Here is an 8,850-nt window from a genome sequence, read left to right as displayed (position 1 = left end):
TGCAGTGAAGCGACTCACTAGTGTTGCAGATGAAGCAGGGTCGAGTGTAAAAGTTTCTTGGGAAACGAGTTCACGCAAGCTAAGCAATAATTGACTCATTCGGTGAGGAGTACGAATAAAAGCCGTCGAGATCTTTACATCTGGCAGAAGGTTCGGCAGATTGAAAGAGCGCCTTCCAAGATAAGGATGAATCTGTACTCAGTAGTCACAACAATAATTTTCAAGGGTACTCAATTCAGCTGTTCATGTGCGTTCTCATTTGGGTGTATGCTAGTCATTGTTATAAGTACCTGTTGCTTGTATTATCTAGAACAACTTACCACTATTTCTGATTTTTCACCTCTTCCGCCTTTTTGGATCCATCTTTTTTGAGTCTACCAAACTTGCTCTATTCTCATGGGGTTTGGCAGTTCGTTGAGCGACGTTGTGCTCTCGATCAGGTTGAACACGTGCCAACACGTAACAATCAGATGGCTTGTACGAAAATATGACATCGAAGAAGCCAATAAAATACTTTCAGGCCATTACCTCCTTCAGAAACCGTGACAATTTATGCAAGTTCATATTTCACTGAGTGTAGCAACATAACTGTCTGGATCACTCACCAACAGCACGGAACTTTTCATAAAAATTTCCTCCCAGCAACTCATCCACGCCTGAGCCATAGCAACGTCCTTTCTCACACCTAAACACATTTTTTGAAAATTTAGCTTTTGTCCTTGTCCACAGAGATACACGCAACCCAGGAGCTTTGTACTGTCACCTTCTTTTGGTCAATGCACACTCCACCAAAGCCACCGTGGATGGCAACCGGCTGTCCTCTCTGTGACTTTACTCTTAACTACTAAAATAAGCATCCCTGGTATAAATTGTTCATCATATAAGCATTCCTCGTTCCACGGCTCATTGCCGTAAGAACACCTTTTTACTTGCATACATAAGCGCCTGGACTGGAGCTTCGCGCACTCGAGCGCATACAACCGCTTTTTACCTTTTTCCATTTATGTGGCTTGCTATTCGCCGTTCCTACCGACGGTTTTACAAATCTTCCTTGAATTCAACTAAATTTGCAACCATAAGTACGTTATTTGCATCAGCCCAGCCATTTTATTTGCATGGCAGGAATTGGACGCATGTCGCCGGCCCTGTATGTCACGACTGTCATCCTTGGTCGCGGACTACATATCATCATTCGCGGGCCGATCCACAAGCTAGCATGGCTTTCAAACTTGTCCCATTTACCTTCTGAAACACTATAGACCGCAGTACTTTTAGATTTTAGATTTTTGAATTTTTTTGAAATTTTTAAATTTTGTCCATAATCTCGCCTAACCAATCACAATAACTTCCTGAACACTGTACTAATGGGTGGCAATGATGCTATGAATTATGTAAATATGCTTGCGCCCATTCTTGCACGGTTTGACTGAAAGACTGCGTGAATCACGTGCAAACAGACATTCTTCATTCGATATTCTGCAACGACCGACTGCAACTTATCACACTTGTTGGCCATGCAGTGCTGAAAGCGAATGAGCCAAAACGCCTAGCGTTGCCGAGATTCCTAGTCATCCTGCAGCTCTCTCTTAAATGATTCGTTGGCTTCCTTCCTCCACAGAGAGCTCCGACCCATCCGTAAACGGATACATAATCCTAATTAAAGACAGAGAGCGCTACCACGCTTGCTGTATACCGACTGATTCATCCCATCTTTGGGTAGTTGAAAAGTTTTCATGGAAAAGGCACATGAGGTCTTAATAAGCTGAGATGCAGAAAAACCATACTGTCGTTTGGAAGCAATCTTTGCCTCTGTTTCAAAAAAAACATCAAAAAGACTGGGGCCGTTGGCAACTCCCTAGGTAAGTCCCAAGTTACCTGCGGATGCATTCTAGGCATAGCCATACAGACTCATTGTGTGATGGCTGTTTTTCAAGTCCAAAAAGCCGTAACCGCCCACTTCTACTCTGTTATGTGCTGAGGGTAACCTTTTGCTCAGAACAAAAAATACTGTAACCTGCTTTATATCTGCCAATATGACCAATCGTCATTCAATTTTGGTGCGGATTCAGTTCTAAGGTTGGTCCTGAAGGTGTGATTGACCAATGCAACAGACGACTCCCAAAGACAAGCAATATGCGGGGAATCAGAAAAAGCTGGTCAGCTTGAAGCACCCTCCAGCGAAAATCACCTGGCGAAGCGTGGGTTTCCCCTTCCGGTTCTGTCCAGTAAGGCACGTACAAAAGCTATCAGTCAAAGCATCTTGATCATAATCATCAAGATACTAAGTTTTTGTATTACTGGATCCCTGTGAACCGAGGGCTACTCAAAAGAAAGTTTGACACCTTCAGGATTCTGCCAAAATTTGGAAAGCCGTGTGAAGTGCGGCAGGTTCAGCCGACGACTTCGGCAGTCCTTACCATATGGTGCATGTACAACTTCTGTCGAAAGTTTTGATTGGTTATGCCTAGCGAGTTGCAGATATTTCGGTCTCATTTCATCCCGTTCCCGTACCGTCTGCGTTGCACCGTTTTGACCAAGATGAGCTCTACGAAGGTGGCGGATACTTTATAAACGTGATCTGCCATAGGACCACATACACATCTTTCCACATCTTTCCTCATTCTGAAACATTTAGAGTAACGACACCCGAAAATGCACTGACATTTTGTAGAAACTTGCAAAGCGAGGAAAGTCTGCGCTAAAAGGCTTATGGTTCCTGGCGCTATGGCTCAAATGTTCACAGAATGCTGAGACCTGTGTCAACAAATGCACGTACACTTTCACCAGGATATGTTGCTCCACTATGTCCACACATCTTGGTCCATCCCATTTCCCGAGTACTAAGAAACGGCATTCCCAGATCTTATCCTAAGTTGATTCCACAACCGCAAACAGTAGTTTGATTTGATTATGACCCACCGGATCAGGGGATATACCTTATGTCCATTCCCGAAAATCCGTAATCACCTTTTTAGGCCAGTGGAAACGCCTTTTACCAAGTGATAAATGAGGTTCGGCTACTGGAAACGCCAATAAACGGAAACATTGTTATCCAAGGGCAAGCCCTGCTGTCCCGATTCTGAACACCCGTGACGGACCACCGAGGGTAGTGAGACCCACCAGATTTATCACTAGCCTTTGGACACGCTGCCTCGGTGGGCTGGCCGCTGGTTTTCAAGTGGTTGCTTGTCCTATCTCACTGATTTTGCTTACACTGTGGTGGAGATTATTAGCCCGTCTCCAAAATGGGGACGCTTATCACTCAGTACTGCTATCGTCCAGCCCCCGATACCCACAGAAAGTGCGGAAGTGTTGTTGCTAAACCGTCCACGAAAAGCTCGGCCGAAATGTTGTATCATATTGGAGCACAGAAGCCGAGAGTACGCCTCACGAATTAAACACTGAGATCAGCGTTTACATGCACATACCATCCGTCCACTTGGAAAGGGGATGCCGGGTGGCGACCATTGCATTGTCACTTGCAGCTGGACGAGTACTCAAACTTCTCTCACTCCTCCCTCCTTAACCTCTCATATCCTTTCCCCGGGTATCCTTGGAGCCTTTGCAATCTCACTGCGTCATATGACCTGGGAAGAGTTCCTTCTCTCTGGTGACGCACAAAGGGTGACCAGCCACTTTTACACCAACCCACTATCATCATTTTATCTAGTTGCTCTCCTACGCGCACCCTATGTTTCTGGCTGCCATCCCGCCACACGATTACCCGCTATGCGCCATAAGATTAGAAAGTATCGTGCGCTCTTCCTTGAAACTTACGATCTCTCCCTCTTTATTGTAATTACCAAACTTATGACTGATATTACCACTGTCAAACTAGCTCTTGAGGAGGAATCTACCGCCGTAGCCCATTCTTCACAAACTAAACTGCTGGGGCTCCTCTTTCACCGGCGTTGCTTCTCAAATTCGTCTGCAGCTTCGAAGATTGTGGCCACTGACGGGAAGCCTCTGTCTGACCCCGCTGACATTGCAGAATCCTTAAAATCTTACCTTGCTAGCTGCTGTGTTCCTTCCGCATTGACTACATCTACTAATTGCTCCCCAGTTGGTTACGAAACGACCACATGTGCTAACGAGACAAGGCTCAACCTCTGCACATTCTCTGTTACTTTGTCTGACGGAACTTCGTCTCTCGCCCACCTTAGATACTCCAGGTTCCCAGGCACCGATGGCACCCTTTCGCTTAACTTAAGAGCTGGTGGCCCGGACGTCCCCACCCTCATCCTTAATCTCTTCAATATCCCACTTATCACTCGCACAGTCCCAAGCCAGTGAAAGCGCTCTACCATTATCCCACAATATAAATCGGGTCCACGAACTGCTCTAGCCAGCTATCGTGGCATCCACCATACCTGCTTGTTCCTTCGTACCCTCGGGCGGCTTTTCAAAGTCCCTGTCACGGACTACCTGCTCACCACCAAAACCCTTAACAATCGGCAGTATGCGTTTATGGCACGGCGGTCAGCTAACACATGCCAGGTTGAGTTCTTCAATCATATTTCGTCCGCCTACGATACCGGACTGTGTACTATTCTTATCCATCTTGATATTCGCAAGGCATTCGACCAAGTTCCCCACGGTGCACCCCTCGAAGAATTATGAACTAGGAGGATTGGTGGCCCGCTACTGTGGTGGCTCACTTCTTACCTCACTGGGAGAACCCAGACCACCAGAATTGGGTATCTGTCTTCATCACTCCTTCCCATCACCAGCAAGTTATTTAGGGTAGTGCGCTTGGCCCACCACTGTTCTACTATACACCAATAACGTCACTGATTTGATCATCCATGGATCCGCTTTCCTGTTCGCCGATGACATTAAGATAGCCTACATGTTTGAGGCCAGTCACTCTGCTTCTACTCTCGCTAACATTCAGTCTGGTATGAATTCTTTATCACTCTGGTCCTCCAACTCCTGTCTTTCTTTCGCTGTTCCAAAATGTCAAGCTCTGTCACATCGATTTCAAATTCCCCCCGGGACGCTTACTATCAATGGACCCTCGATTCCTACTCTTCCCGAAGTGAGAGACTTAGGCCTTAGGTATTCCTGTGCGTTTGGCTTCAACCACCATGCACGGAACAGAGTAACTAAAGTACGCAAGCTCTGTGCTTACATTCGCCGATCCTTCCATAACAAATCGTGTTTAATTGCCATATTCAAAAATTCTGTAAAACCAATTTTTGAATCCAGCCCTCACAGTAATCTCAGGCATGGCAGACTACTATGAAAATATGAAGCTCTCATTTACTAAGTCCTTAATTTCGGCGTTATCCACACTGCCATATCGCCTCCGCTGGTTGTCACGTGGACTTGATCCATTATGGCTAAGGCGTAACAGGTTGAATCTAGGCCTTCTGCATCGCTTAATCTTCCGGCGGGCTTACATAGCTGACTGCTACCCTGACTTCCTCCCATACTCCCGATAATATCCGCAACTCTGGTTGTTCACTCCCACTGACGACACTTTTTCCTTTGCCTATATTCCAAACTATGAAACAAGCTTCACTTCCATATCCGTACTATCTCATCTCACGTAGGCTTTCGAAAGGTCATCGGTCCTTAGCTTTCTATTGAAGGAGCTGAGCGCTTTTTCGCGCCTCAGCTTACACTACATACGTTTTTTAAATAGACCTTAAGCCCTTCTAAGCCGCGCCCCATTTCGTCCGCCTACGATACCGGACTGTGTACTATTCTTATCCATCTTGATATTCGCAAGGCATTCGACCAAGTTCCCCACGGTGCACCCCTCGAAGAATTATGAACTAGGAGGATTGGTGGCCCGCTACTGTGGTGGCTCACTTCTTACCTCACTGGGAGAACCCAGACCACCAGAATTGGGTATCTGTCTTCATCACTCCTTCCCATCACCAGCAAGTTATTTAGGGTAGTGCGCTTGGCCCACCACTGTTCTACTATACACCAATAACGTCACTGATTTGATCATCCATGGATCCCCTTTCCTGTTCGCCCATGACACTAAGATAGCCTACATGTTTGAGGCCAGTCACTCTGCTTCTACTCTCGCTAACATTCAGTCTGGTATGAATTCTTTATCACTCTGGTCCTCCAACTCCTGTCTTTCTTTCGCTGTTCCAAAATGTCAAGCTCTGTCACATCGATTTCAAATTCCCCCCGGGACGCTTACTATCAATGGACCCTCGATTCCTACTCTTCCCGAAGTGAGAGACTTAGGCCTTAGGTATTCCTGTGCGTTTGGCTTCAACCACCATGCACGGAACAGAGTAACTAAAGTACGCAAGCTCTGTGCTTACATTCGCCGATCCTTCCATAACAAATCGTGTTTAATTGCCATATTCAAAAATTCTGTAAAACCAATTTTTGAATCCAGCCCTCACAGTAATCTCAGGCATGGCAGACTACTATGAAAATATGAAGCTCTCATTTACTAAGTCCTTAATTTCGGCGTTATCCACACTGCCATATCGCCTCCGCTGGTTGTCACGTGGACTTGATCCATTATGGCTAAGGCGTAACAGGTTGAATCTAGGCCTTCTGCATCGCTTAATCTTCCGGCGGGCTTACATAGCTGACTGCTACCCTGACTTCCTCCCATACTCCCGATAATATCCGCAACTCTGGTTGTTCACTCCCACTGACGACACTTTTTCCTTTGCCTATATTCCAAACTATGAAACAAGCTTCACTTCCATATCCGTACTATCTCATCTCACGTAGGCTTTCGAAAGGTCATCGGTCCTTAGCTTTCTATTGAAGGAGCTGAGCGCTTTTTCGCGCCTCAGCTTACACTACATACGTTTTTTAAATAGACCTTAAGCCCTTCTAAGCCGGCCCCCCCCCCCCCGATTGTCCTGGCACTAGGTCTTAGCATTAACATCCACAAACCTGAACCCCTTAGCAATAACCCAAAAGCGTGACAACCATCTTTTACGAGTGCTCTTGTCTATGACTTACCACTTCTATCTCTTATGAAAACATCCACTTCCTGCGACCACATCTTCCGCTCTCTGAGGCGTAGTGTATCCGCAAAGACTGGCTAGCGCCTACCATCGTAATTGCCGTCAAGCCCGTCTCCACTGACCTGTTAATATTTCCTTTCTCCGGCCCTAAGCCTTCGTACCCAGCCAAGTATTCCTAGTTCTTCAAGCCTGGTCCCATCCCTGAATAACCCTGTCAGCTCTATTTAATGTCTGGTGCGTTGCTTTGACTGGATTTAAATAACCTCAGCCAAATTGAAGCCCAAGTTCCTTGCTGTTCTGAACCATTCTGCATCCCCTGAACACTCGCAGCGCTCACATATCAAATGGTGGGTCTGAAGATGCTCTGTGAATAAAATACTTGTTTGGCCCCACGGCCCCATCATTCACACCTACACATAACACTGGTGCGCCTCTACTTTGCAGAGTGGTTCACACCAATGCATCATCTTTGTTTAGCCATGGACAAGGTTCTGAACCTTCCCATTCTACTCCCATTGCTCAAAAAGTAGTTGATGTTTCATTTGCTTGGTAGCTGGAGTTATTTATTAATGCACAAACCGCACTAATGACTGCCTGGATGGTTTTGAGGCTTGCAGATCTGGTAGCATGCACGAGGGATGAAAACCTTCTGAACGGGGACAGTGGACGACAGCTGTCCTTTCGTTTGTTTCAAAAAACATATATTCATGAGGTATCCTGGGGGGAAATATGTGAGGCTCACGGCTGACGTCGACGTGCAAGGAGTTGATACCTTCGTCTTTGATGGGTCACACCAATCCAAGCCCACTTCATCGTCCAAACATAGCACACATTTTCATCCCTCTTGTCATCTGGAGCAATCGTACGCACGAAATGCAAATAACTTATTTTTCCTGTTTACAAGCGGTCACAGCTAGCACTTATTGGCTGTTTTTTGCCATGCACCATTGGTTTTCTGGAGTTAACAGAAGTGGCTCGGCGATGATCCTTAATCTTACTTTCCTGTTAGGTTGATGTAGTAGACCTCAGTTAAGCTACGATTCTTACCATCTGTCTGGGAAGCTGTTGCCTGTCCGTTTTTTACTTGTCTACTGTCGCTGTCTAAATTAGCTTATTAAGCTAAAAAATGCCGCACGTTCCAACTAGACAAAAAGCTAGCCTCCCTGCAAGCTACCTCGACAAAAAATTTTTTACCTTCTTTAAACTAGGCACCTACTTCGGCCCAACTGGCACTTGGTTTCTAGATCAGCAAACGTATCCAATTGTCCTGGGTCCATTTAGGATGGCGTAATCCCCTTTTAGATTTTTCCTATTGACACGGTTGAATCTTATGCCTCATGACACTCACCACACACTTTTGTTCTCATTCCATTTCTTCCTTGTTGCTAAGTTTGAAGCTTGGGAAGAGGAGCAACAAGGAAGAAATGGAATGAGAACAAAAGTGTGTGGTGAGTGTCATGAGGCCCAAGCTTCAAACTTCGACTGCGGTTGCTCAAACCCAGTTGCCTCACACTGGCTGGTTGTCGGTCTACACTACCGCGGTTTTTCGATCAGAGGGAAGTTATCCGTGACCTGCGTTCGCCTGACTCTCTGTTTATGACGTTATCCTCCTTTCTCGCAATCCGCACTACCCGCAGATCCTCCATTCATGCTTCACTCTGACTGTAAACATATGATCATGCCGGACGGTATACCACCCACAAGTTCGGAATAAACAATGTTACCATGATTAATAATAATAATAATGATTATAATAATAATATTTATTCCCAACTAGTGGGTAGCATACCGTCAGGCATGATCATAGTATTACAGTCAGAATAAAGGCGTGACTGGTGGGGTTTGCGTTTAATGGGAAAAGGGAAAGTGACGTAAACAGTAAACCTTATTGGAG

Source organism: Opisthorchis viverrini (assembly GCF_000715545.1).
Source record: "Opisthorchis viverrini unplaced genomic scaffold opera_v5_277, whole genome shotgun sequence".
Lineage (NCBI taxonomy): Eukaryota > Metazoa > Platyhelminthes > Trematoda > Opisthorchiida > Opisthorchiidae > Opisthorchis > Opisthorchis viverrini.
This window is presented reverse-complemented; position numbering follows the sequence as displayed.